Source organism: Bubalus kerabau, chromosome 10 (genome assembly GCF_029407905.1).
Source record: "Bubalus kerabau isolate K-KA32 ecotype Philippines breed swamp buffalo chromosome 10, PCC_UOA_SB_1v2, whole genome shotgun sequence".
NCBI lineage: Eukaryota > Metazoa > Chordata > Mammalia > Artiodactyla > Bovidae > Bubalus > Bubalus kerabau.
The window spans coordinates 9,689,208-9,702,016 of NC_073633.1; the positions used below are offsets into that span (position 1 = coordinate 9,689,208).

Genomic DNA, 12,809 nt, shown 5'->3' on the forward strand with positions numbered 1-12,809 from the left:
CTGTCTTTTCAGCACCACCGCGAGCGCGCCCGGGTGTCCCTGCTGCGGCCGCGCAGCCTCCGTTTCCAGCGCCCGGGTAGTCGCGGGGAGCTGTCCCTCCGAAAGCGGTACTCCGCAGCTTCCCGGGCTGCGCTGCGGCCTCGAGGCGAGAGCCCAGACCCTGTTGCCCACAGCCCGGCTCCGCCCTCCCGGCCCGCGGCCAGCACCGACCTGGCGGTCCTCGCAACCGTCTGAGCCACTGCAGGGCTCCGGCCGAACTCAGCGAGGCAGTTCCTTCTGCGATTCCAGCTCCCACTGCCGCCTCGTGCAACTCCGCCCGGTGAGCTGGGGCCGCGGCTACTGCCGCGGGCGGCTGCCGGAGGCGCCCTCCAATCACGCCCGTCAGCCAGGCCCTGACGTGCTACCGCTCCCCTTCCAGATGGGAAATTCAAATCTCTCTCTCTCCCCTCTCTCCCCCTCTCTCCCTCTCTCTCCGTTTCTCCGTCTCTCCCTCCCTCCCTCTTTCTCCTCCCCCTCCGTTTCCCTTTCCCATTCTCCCTCCTTTACCCTCTCCTAAAAAAGAGAAATCTCCCCTCTCCTTTCTTCTCCACCTCCCCTTCCACCTTCTACTCCAGATACCCCAGCAATCCCTCCCGCAGAGATTTAGGATAGAGCTGCCTATCCCGGCCAGGCTCTCCGGACGGCAAGCTTGCTCCTTCAATATTCCAAGGGGTAGTGCGAGTCAGGAGATGGAGGGAGGGTTTTTTTTTTTTTTTTTTTTTTTTTTTAAGCAGAAATCCAAGATCCACTGCTCAGGAAAGCCCACCTTGAGCCGCTTTTTATTTGGGGGGGGGAGGGGGCGGTGGCGGCAAGAATACTGGAGTAGGGAGGAGATCCTCCCGACCCAGGGATTGAACCCGGGTCTCCTGCATTGTAGGCAGACGCGTTACCGTCTGAACCACCAGGGAAGTTAGGAAAGCCCACCTTGATTCCTCCAGGCAGAACTGATCACACTTGCCTCAAAACTCGCTCAACCCCCGCTCAACCCCCAGGCACACCCCTGTTTCTCTGTTTGCTTGTTTCTTGCCTGTGAGCTCCTACAGGGTGACAGGACCACCGTCAGATCATCTTTGCAGCCCCTCCACATCCTGTCCTGTTATGGGAGCACTCAGGAAACGGATGGATCATATGGGCAAGGCCTCCATAGGCAGTAAGGAACATTCCACGTGGACCCAGAGGGAGAACACTGCTGCAAAACTGCTGTGGACCTTGAGCAAAGTGAAAGTGAAGTCGCTCAGTCATGTCCGACTCTTCGTGACCCCGTGGACTGTAGCCCACCAGGCTCCTCCATTCTTGGGATTCTCTAGGCAAGAATACTGGAGTGGGTTGCCATTTCCTTCTCCAGGGGATCTTCCCAACCCAGGGATCAAACCCAGGTCTCCCGCATTGCAGGCAGATGCTTTAACCTCTGAGCCACCAGGGAAGCCATTGCTAAGACGTTCTAGATCTGATATTCTGTGAAGAATAAGAATAAGGAATTCTTTGGCAAAGTTTATTCTGGAAGGCCATATTTTCTCTCCTTTGCCCAGGGAAGAAAAGGAGCTACCAAGAGGCAGGACAACATATGCACCCCCCCCCGCCCACCACCACCCCAGCCTTTCTTTCCTCCTCTCCTCACACTCATCTTTTCACTTTATGACTCTCTCCTTATGAGCCTCTCTATTCTGCTTGCATCTTTTGGCTCTAAAATGCTTCCTTTAATCCAGCCCAATGTGTAGGAAAATGGCTTCAGAGAGGAGGGGCCATGCATCAGGCCTTTGAAAGATTTGCTGGAGTTTATGCATCAATCAGGGTTATGTCAGAGTGGAGATGACTCCTGCTTCTGTAGGGGATGGCTTCCTTCCAAGAAGGGAGCAGTAAGAGCAGCAGAAGGGCAGGATCTGGGAAAGGCAGGAGGCCTGATTTTATTCCAATAAACGGGGACTATTCCTTTATTCATGTCAACAGCAAAGACCTCAAAATGCGGGACCCTCCCCACCCCGCCCCCGCCACACACACACACACACACACACACACACACACGTCAGAAGGTATTGGAAGACCTACCTTCCTCACCTACGGAGTCACCTTCTAAAGCTTATCTCAGGTTGTGAGACTGGGTGTAGGGAGTCCCTTCCTTTATGGCTGAGTTTTCCATTCCATGCTGTGTTGGCCCATCAGCAGGCTCATTTAAGATTTTTCTTCCTTTTTCAGAGGCAGACACTAATGGAGGGGGCAGAGGGGAGGTTGTTTGATTAGAGTGACTTAGACTTGCCACTAATGCCTGGAGGGGAGTTCTGGGCAGAGAGTTCTGACATCCTGTCATTTCAAGAGTCATAGTCCTCCTCTCTCCGCTCCCCTCTTTTTCCCTGTTCTCCTAGAACAGAAGCTCAGCGAGTGGATCTGGCTGGCAGCACTCTAGTTGCAATTTGGCTTTTTCCACAGTGGGCATCGCCTTTGACATGGATGTTGACTAAGCTGGGCTAAAAATCCAACTTAGCCTTCAGAAAAATACTAAGCTCAATTTTGGTCACAACACTTTAAGATAGATTTTAGTAGGCTCAAATATGATTAGAAAAGAAGCAGGGTGGTTAAGTGGTGGGTGTCTGGAAATCAGGTTAAATGAGAGATGGTTGAGGGATTTGAGGATGCATTTTACCTGGAGGAGAGGGTTCTTAAGTGGCATTAGCCCTTCAAGGACTGGCAAGTTTAGCTCAATTTGTAATTCCAGCACTTAGCATGCCCCTGGCAAAGCAGGCACTAAAGAATGGCTGTTGAATGAATAAGTGACCATTGCAAGGGAAAAAAGGAACTATCGTTTTTACCAGTGCTAATGACAGAATGGGGGCAATGGGTGAAAGGTAAAGGAAGGCCAACAGAAGCTCTAGGAGGAAGAACCTTCTACCAGCTGAAGCTGTACAGCTATAGTATGGACTGCCCATGTGAGGTGCTGAGTTCCCTATCCCCAGAAGATAGCAGGTGGGCGGTAAGTGACAGCTAAAACCCCCTTTGAGCCCCAGTTTCTATGAGCCTATTAAAACTGCATGAGCTGACGTGAGTCATGTCTAGCTGCAGAAAATCTTACTGGTGAATAAAAGGGCAGCTCAATCAAGTTTTGGTGGCTTTGTCCTTTGAACGATTAAGACATGATATTAGCCACTTCCTGTCAAAAAAAAGATGGTAAAAAGATGAACACTTGCTCCTGTTCATTGTTACCACTGTACCAGTGGACAACGTTCAGTGTTACCACTGAACCAGTAGACATGGTTCCCAAACACTCTTTTATAATTGCCAAAATGTTGCTAAATATTGTGAACATTTCCTACTGATTATATTATTGTTAATCATATAACCATCAGGCCCCAATTATGTCTTAGGTGCTCACTTCGGTGCTTTGCATAAAGTACGCTCTCTCCTCTAGTTCACACAGACCCCTATTTTCAAGATACAGAGGGCAAGGTCCAGGGAGATATAGTGAGTTTGGGGCAGATCCAAGAATCCAGCCCATGACGGCATGACACTGAGCTCCAGGGGCCTTCCACCAAGCTGGGCTGCTTCTCTTCTGACACATCCCACAGCCTATGGAAATGTAACTTTTGCTCTGCCGATATATTTTTTTACATTGACATTTATCATCTTCCCTGTTCTCCAGTTTCTCGCTTGAAAAAAGAAAAACCTGCTATGAGTTCACACTCGGATTGGGGTCCTCATGTCATGTGGGTTGTCAGCGTGTCCTTCATCTCCTGCATCTCTAATCCAGCCTGCTGAAGTCCTCACCCCCACACTGAGCCTTGGACCTTGCAGAGCCTGCTCTGTAGAAAGTTTCTAAGAGTCACCTGCTAAAATATGAATATGGCTCTGCTTAAGGTGTCTAACCCTGGCTAGAGTTGGATTTCTACTTTTATTTATGAGCCCTATGGGCTGGGGCAGGGGGCCAGGTTTGAACAGATTTTTAAAAATGATCATGTGCATGTCTCAAATGCTCACTAAGAAGCCAGTCAAGAGACCGAATGTCAGTACTTTGTGTGAGTGAGGGACAGTGTGTGAGGAATGACAGCTGTCAGAGACTATAAATGTGATCAGTGAGAATGGCTCTTGTCCAAAGGTCAGCCCGTCTCTTCCCTGCAGCTGCCTCCGTCCAAAGGGCACCCTGACTGCCATGTGGGAGATGAGGAGGGTCTTGCTGAGCTGGCCCTGACCTCTGCTAGGAGTTGAGCTGGTCAGTGCAGGGAGACATTTGAATGCTCCAGATGCTGACTCTACATCCTGCCATTCCTAACTGGAGCCTGGAGGGGCAGAGTTGGTCTTGGTTTGAGGGGATGGCTGCATGCCAGAGGAGGACCAGAGCTATGGGGGTGGTGCACAGGGAAGGGCTCTAGGCCACCTTACTCCTCTGGTGAGTGCCTCCCCTCTTGTCCCTGATAAGGCTAGGGTGCCATCACTGTCGGGCTGTGAGGTCAGGGTCCCAGCTCTCTCCTTCAACATGGAGTGACACAGGGCGAAGGCAAACCCGCGGATGTGCAAAGCTGCAATGTGTGTGTGTGTGCCCACTTCTGGACACCGTGCAGGTGGGAGTGGGCAGCATCCCTGTGGGGGCGTACAGGGGCTAGCAGGGCAGGCGTGGGCCTGTCTCCATGTGTGGTGGGGTACCTCTTGGACCTGAAGTGACTCTGGTGTGAGCATGTGATTTTGTGTAGAGCTTAGTGGGTTGTTGTTACAGTAGAATGTGATAATGGCATGGGGTGATGGTTTGGGTGTAAGGCACAGGTATTATATGCAGCTAGACTCTTGAGTTATGACCAACCCAAATAGCATATTACAAAGCAGAGACATTACTTTGCCAACAAAGTTCCATCTAGTCAAAGCTATGGTTTTTCCAGCAGTCATGTATGGATGTGAGAGTTGGGCTATAAAGAAAGCTGAGCACTGAAGAATTGATGTTTTTGAATTGTGGTGTTGGAGAAGACTCTTGAGAGTCCCTCGGACTGCAAGGAGAGCCCACCAGTCAATCCTAAAGGAAATCAGTACTGAATATTCATTGGAAGGACTGATGCTGAAGCTGAAACTCCAATACTTTGGCCACCTGATTGCGAAGAACTGACTTATTTGAAAAGACCCTGATGCTGGGAAAGATTGAAGGCAGGAAGAGAAGGGGACGACAGAGGATGAGATGGTTTGATGGCATCACCGACTCAATGGACATGAGTTTGAGTGAACTCTGGGAGTTGGTGATGGACAGGGAGGCCTGGTGTGCTGCAGTCCATGGGGTTGTAAAGAGTTGGACATGACTGAGTCACTGAACTGAGACTCCTGAGAGTTCCTTGGGCTGCAAGGAGATCCAAGCAGTCTATCTTAAAGGAAACCAGTCCTGAATATTCATTGGGAGGACTGATGCTGAAGCTGAAGCTCCAATACTTTGTCCACCTGATGCTAAGAACTGACTCATTGGAAAAGACCCTGATGATGGAAAAGATTGAAGGCAGGAGGAGAAGGGGACAACAGAGGATGAAATGGTTGGATGGCATCACTGACTCCATGGACATGAGTTTGAGTAAACTCTGAGAGTTGGTGATGGACAGGGAGGCTTGGCGTGCTGCAGTCCATGGGGTTGCAAAGAGTTGGACATGACTGAGCGACTGAACTGAACTGAATGCAGGGTGTGCTGTGCACAGCCACAGAGGGTGCCCTTTATGAAGACCATGCCAGGTGCAAAAGTTCTGGGGCATGTCAGCATTTCTGTGTGATGATGGATGTCCTATGTGTTCCTGTCCATGAGAGATGACACCTCATGTGCCAGCGTCAGCGTGGAGTGGTGCCATCACTGATGGTAAGGGTGCAGGGGTACGTGTGTCGCAGTGAGTTGGCGCACAGGTCCCTGTCCCTGTGTGGGACAGAGGGGCTTGCACGTGCAGCCAGGGGTGTGCCATCACCACCGTGCAGGCACACAGCCTGAACGTGTCACCAAGGATGAGCCATGCTTTCTTTTCCATTCCCCCACTCCCAGACAAACCCCTGGTAACCCAGCCTGTCCCGTCTGGGAAGCCGGAAACTTTTGCCTCCCTTCTCCATCCTCCGCTTTTGTTTCTCAGGAAAAGGATCCCAGGTTCCTCAGCTGAATCCTGACCCATTGGTGGCAAGTGGAATGTGTGTGGGAACATTCTGAGGAAACCCTCTCTATTCCAGACTCTGCTCCCCAACTCAGAGCTCCTCCCCAGCCCAGCATCTGCCTACTAGCTCCTCAGAGGTCCTCCCTACCATCCTCCCATGCCCACCCTCCCAGATCCAGGCACTCATTAGCATGTCAGGCAGTCCTCTTTCAGCCCACACGTTGTACCCTGGGATATCCCCACACAGTTGGCTCCCTCTCGTCCTGGGTTTTCCTGAAGCCTTACATTTTCATGTCTGCCAAACCAGTCGGCACATCCCCCCGCCCCCCATCCAGCACAGGCATTGGGAGGATGTTTTGGGGGTGAATCCTTCCTCTCTTGCCACAGGTTCTTTTTTGAGCTCTCTGCTTGGCTACTGCCTCCACTCCTCCAGCCTCAGCCCTTCCAGCTCTCTGGGACATGGTTGGATCTCTCTGTCCATCAGGAATCCCCCCAATGGTCCCGCACGCATGTGTCATCCCAGAGCCAGCCAACGCACCCCACCAAGCTTCTTCATTTGAGTCCTAGTGCTGGACTCTCTCAGGCATATCAGTAGAGCTTCAGCCTTTGGGCTGTGCCCTCAGGAAGTCCCCCTTCCAGAATGTCCCTCTAACCCCATGACATGGGGTCCCTTTTCCCCTCCCCCAAGTAAAAACCTTTACTCAGAAAGATAATCTTTAGACCTTGAAATCTTGTCCTTAGGCATATGGAAATAGAATAAGAGTTGCAGGATACTAGAATCATGAGCACGGAGAAGGCAATGGCACCCCACTCCAGTACTCTTGCCTGGAAAATCCCATGGATGGAGGAGCCTGGTGGGCTGCTGTCTATGGGGTCACACAGAGTCGGACACGACTGAAGCGACTTAGCAGCAGCAGCAGCAGCAGAATCATGAGCAAAAGGCCATTTTAGAATCACATTTAGAATCACAGACTCTAGAATGACAGGCTCTCTAAACACTGTATGTCCAAGAGTGGTCGCCTCCTACTCAGATCCCGTGTGATGGGGGGAAGTGTTAAAAAGATTGCAGACTTTTGGGGCTCATCCCATGTGGACGGGCAACAATCTTAGAGATGGGAGCCCAGGAATTTGCATTGGTTACCAAGATCCCAATACACCCTTTAGTTTTCAATACACCCACTAGTTTTCAATACACCCACTAGTTCCCTGGTGGCTCAGACAGTAAAGAATCCACCTGCAGTGTGGGAGACCTGGGTTCAAGACCTGGGTTGGAAAGATCCCCTGGAGGAGGGCATGGCAACCCCCTCCAGTACTCTTGTCTGGAGAATCCCCATGGACAGAGGAGTCTGATGGGCTACAGCCCATGGGATCTTAAAGAGTCAGACACGACTGAGCGACTAAGTACAACACACAATAGTTGAAACAGCCTTGTCTTGGGTCAGTAGAATCTGACTACCATATGATCCTGGGTCCTATAGGAAAAAAAAAAAAAAGACTGAATCAAGGACTCATAGAATATTTTACAAGCTAAGTTTCAACTAATCACACACACGCACTCACACTTTAACAATGTCTTGAATTGCAGATTGGAAAGCGATCCTACAGTGTGATTTTGTTCCTGTTCTAGGAGGAATTTTTCTTTTGCAGCCTCGCCACTTCTTTTGGAATGGAAGGCTTTCCCCCCTGTCTCTTGCAGGGCTGCCTCCATGGTCTTGCCTACATTTGTGGAGTTAAATGTTCTTTCCATCTGGGTGCAAAGGCGGCCGACAGAACCCCTGTGTTTACAGAGCAAGTGAGCTGGAAATGACTTCTACTTTCCATTTAGGACCAGCATATCCTGGCCCACAAAACAGATTTTGCTGCTTGATAAAATGAATCTGAGGGGACATTATTGCTGTTTTACTAAAGCAGTCATAGCTGACGAACATGGACAACAATGGTTAGTAACCTCATGGAGCTTCTTCTGGTCAAGGAAATGAAAGACAGAAAATGCCAGGGGCAGCAGAAGGCTATTTTGGAGACTGACGGGAATGCATGTGGGGTGTGTGTGTGTGTGTGTGTGTGTGTTTGGGGAGGGGGAGTGAAGGGAGGCAATTAAACATGCATGAAAAAGCACATGCATTTCAGCAGCACTGAAAAGGTACATTTCTGGCCATCTCACCCAATGTGTTCAACTCACAGATGAAGAAACCGAAACCCCCAAAGCGGGGGGACTTTCTAAGGCCACACGACAAGTTATTGAAACCCCTAACTCCTGGATAAGTGTTCTTTCCCAGTTGCAGCTCAGCATCACGTTCTTAAAACACCTCCAGCATGCCAAGCACTGTTCTAGGGATGTTATAGACATCAACCCTTTCAGCTCATGACAACACTATGTGGTAGGTCTTTTTCACTTAATTATTCTTTTATCAAGCATGTGTAGAAGGCCTCTGACACCAGGCAGTCTCCTAGGCAGACAAAGATAAGAACTTTCAGAGTTTCTCTTCTCCTCTTGATTCTGCAACGAGAGATGCAAATATTCCCCAGAGAGATAACGCAGGACCAATTCACACGTTCAAGATCTTTTCAGATCAGAGGCTCTGATTTGAAGCACTCAGGAGTGAGCGGGGAGAGGTGCCCACCAACAGTCAATGATAAGACAACATACTAAGTGCTATCCTAGTGAAGAGGCAGCTCTAAGGAGGAGAATAAAAAACATAGCTTGCAAGACAGATGGGACTGGAAGCCCAGAGCAGGGAAGGACAGGGAGGCTGGCTCCAGGGCTGTGCGAGTCATCTCAGAGGCACCATGGAGGGGACAGCAAGGGCTCTGCTCACACAGAGAGATGGGTGAAATCTCAGCAGCTCTCTGCCCTTTCCGGAGACAGTGGCTTTTCTTTGAGACTCAGTTTCCTCTCAGTGAAATGGGTTAACAATCCCGAGCTCCCACGGCAATTGTTAGACTCAGACAAGACAGTGCCTAGGGAATCACAGCACAGTCTCAGCAACCTCTTTCTCTCCAACGGCTGAGGAAGGTGGGAATTTCTTCTGGTGTCTGGGGCAGGGTGATCATTAGACAAAGCCTCCTTTTATGAACTTCTTGGTCAGAGGACTCTGCATCACGAGTCCTCTGAGTTTGGTTAAGTTGGGGCGAGAAAGGAGAATTGGAAGCTTAGAGGAAGCTGGGTTTGGGGAGGGGGATGTTTCTTCTATGTCTTTACCCCTCCTTGGGCTTCCTCTCCAGCACAAGTGGGGTTGGAGCATCATGTCCTCTCATGTGAATTGCCTGGTGGAAGTCCAGAGGGGGCTTAAATTCGGGCCTGAGAACATGGAGAATTTTCCACCCACAAATCTAAAAATGGCTGCTCTGTGCCACTCAACCTCCAGTTGTTTCTTTCTGGCAGGAAAAAAAAAAACCACCTTTTATTTGGCAAACAAGCAAGGGGTTGGAAAGGTCTTGGGAACATGAAACCAGGGAGAAGCTGAAGGGTTTGAAGAGGAAGGAATTTTCATATCCTGAACCTCTCACTGTGCTAGGTGATTCATATCTTTATCCGCTTTAATCCCCACACCGACGCCTCCCATACCTTAAATGTCACCATGTCCACTTTATATTCAGGTAGTGATATTCACACTCAGAGAGGTTAAGGGCCTTGCGTGGGGTAGCACAGCTGAGAAGTGGCAGCAGCAGCAGCATTGGAACTTGGTAAGTCTGTACAGGTGGCCACATTTTCAGATGGGGACCAGGTGGGTTTCTGGCAACCAAGCTAGGATCTGTAGCTTTGGGGCAACTGGTCCCAGAATGTAGGTGACCCTGTTAGGGCACCTATATGGGGATCATGCCACAGGCTGGTCCTTAATGGGGCTGGGTGTTCCAAATCTGAGGTGATTATAGGTGATGGGGGCTGTAGGTCAGGGCCCTGAGGATTTAAATGAAAAAAATCCCCCCTCTGCCACACTTGGCTCACTTCTGCTCAGGCTGGCTCAACCCGGCTCTTCACACTGGCATCTCACCATTGCTTCTGCCTCTGGTCTTCCTGCACGTTGACTTTCTAACTGGCTTCCAGATCTGTAGGAGAACCATAGCTTTCTAAAACACGGCCTGATTGCATCAGTCTCCTCCTCAAAACACATGGTGGTCACAGCTTATTTTGCCACCTCGCACCCACTCCTCCCGCGCGTGCCATCAGCTCTGGAGGAGCCAGCCTATGTATCTCATCTGGAGCCACAGATGGATCACGTGACCTGGGCTAAACCAATCAGCATCTCTTTCTCCTTGGTTCCCCAGGTCAGTTCAGGGATAGTCCCAGGACCCAAGTCAGACCAGTTGGGGCTACAGAGACACTCGATTCTGGAATTACTGCTTGAACTAAGGGACATGGACTCTCTTTTGCTTCACTGAGCTCTATGAATCGGGTTTCCCAAGAGCTACTGTGAGGAGCTTCAGAATGGGGACCAGCTCAGAGTCAACAAAAGAAGAATGGAAAAACCCTAGCCTGGTGACCTTTTTTTCCCTCTTGGCTCAAGCTGTACCTAGAGCTCGCCTAGATCTTATCATTTTTATGAGCCGATAACCACCCCTTCCCTTTTCTTTCTTCTTAAAGCTGCTTTAGTTTTTTCTCTTCTTGCAAAGAAAAGGATCTTAACTGACACAAAAAGTCCTTTAATGTCTTCTGATTGCCTTCAGGAGAAAGTGCCAACCTTTTAGACTGGTCCTTCAGGCCCTCCCAGACCAAACGGTCTCTCCAGCTCCATGAATGCCATCTGTGCTGCCCAACCCTGGTGCCTCTGCACCTCTGCCCACACTGGCTGCTCCCAGCAGAGGCCTGCCTGCCCTATTCCGCTTTGACAGGCATGGCTCAGCTGAAGTAGAAAGGAACCCTTCTGGAAAGTGAGGCTGAGTCTGGGGTGTCCTATGTGTTCCCACGTCGACCTCTGCATTGTAGCACCCTTGAGATTTTACATTGGATGTTGATTTCCTTGTCTTTCTCCCGAGATTTTGAGCCCTTTGAGGAGGAGGGACTCACTGAGCATGAGGGATTCATTCAGTCAGCAAATATGTACTAAGCGCCTACAACAGGCCAGGGACTCCTGTAGGTCCTGGAGATACCACGGAGAGAAAAAAACAACTCACAAGCTTCTGTCTTGTCTGATGGGGGAAGCAAATGCTGCTCTAGTAAACAAACACAGTGCTGGGTTCATTTCAGAAGGCGCTCAGGCTGTGAGGTAATAGGGGGAAGCCTGCCCCTGTCTCTGGGCTCAGAGGCTAGAGGAGAGCCAGGCTCAAAGCAGGCCCTCAGGAGCAGTTTTTTTCATGAATGAATATTGAACATCCCCAGACACCCGGGTGCCCCTCAGCCTTCCTTTATGACGACTGCTCAGAACTCTACCAGGACGTCTTTGTTAGTGATTTATTCCCCACTTCCAGCCTATGCCCCCTCTTGTGGGGATGGGGGGGAGGGGTCCCAGTGACATAAATGACATTTTTTGTTTGTGTGACACTCACCTGTCCTCATAGGGGTTAAACAAAGCCACCTTCTCTGTGACTTCATGATGTGGCTCCATCTGCAGCTCAGTCCCGTGTCAGAAAGCAGGCTGCGCCTCTGCCTGACTTGGATCAAGTCTCGGCCTGGCCTTTATCTTTCCAGTCCTCGCTCTGTCCTCTCCCTCCACAGACCTGTCGCCAGCCCTTTGATCCCCTCTGTGCGCTCCTTTGGACTTTGTCTGGCTCCATAAAGCCGATGAAACCTCTTCCTGCTTGTGTCACTCCCGGGCTCCGAAACCTTCGGTGACTCACTACTGCCTACAGCAAGTCCAGACCCACGAGGGGCTCCCTTGATCTGCCTCCTGCCTCCTCCGCCAGCCGCTCCCTGCTGCAGTCCACTCCACACTCTGATGTTCACTTCGTTCCTCTGTTAGTTCATATATCCTTGGTTGTCTTCTCCTACTGGGGTGTAAGCGGCTTGAGGGCAAGGAATGTGTCTTGCTCATTCCCGAATCCCCAGCATCAAACAGTGAATTTCCTCGCTGTGAACGCTCCATGACTGTCTCCAGAGGCAGCATCTGTGCATTGCATCGCCCTGCCACTTGGGGTTGAAATGGCTCGTGGGCCTTAAGACCTTCATCTTAGGTGCGGGAACTTGGAGACCTAGGCTCCTTGCTGGGCCACAGACCACAATAATAGCGCTAGCATCCTCATTTAAATCTTGTACTGCTTCCCTCTGTCCCCTTCTTTTTTTTTTTTTTTTTTTGCGTTTCGTAGTCCATACTCATAACCCCCGGGAGTCCCTTCCATGCTTTGGCCCCATCACTACGGTGTTTTGTCACTGGGATGTTTTTGGTGTCATTTGCTGTAGTGACCACATTTTGGCCTGTTTGGCATCTCTTTGACATCTTTTTCTTCCCTGCTTTTAGACTTTATGATCCGGGTGGGCATTAGACCCACAGCCAGCCAGTGAGCACTATTAGCTCTGGCCACTGTGATTGGCTCAGGGTTGGCAAGTGACGCAAGTTAAGCCAATGAGAGCCAGCTCTGGGACTTTAGTAGGAACCAATGAGAAAGAAGCTTTCTATTCCTAAGGGATTTGCAAGGTTGGCAGAATGTGGACCTTTTTGTCACCACCCGGAGAGAGCCTGCCTGAGGGTGATGCCAACACAGAGAAGAGAAGAGCCAAGAGAAGGGAAGGAGACAAATTCCTGATGGCAG

The 12,809-nt window shown here is 50.4% G+C and overlaps 1 long non-coding RNA gene across 1 annotated transcript; it reads right to left on the reverse strand.

Annotated features, from left to right (window-relative positions):
- Positions 1 to 916: 916 nt before the first annotated feature.
- On the reverse strand, positions 917 to 11,750 carry LOC129620384 (uncharacterized). The gene is made up of 3 exons (XR_008698502.1): positions 11,610 to 11,750; positions 2,086 to 2,241; positions 917 to 1,247 (listed from the first exon to the last, which is right to left on the reverse strand). It is a non-coding gene; the product is annotated as an uncharacterized LOC129620384 (long non-coding RNA).
- Positions 11,751 to 12,809: the final 1,059 nt, after the last annotated feature.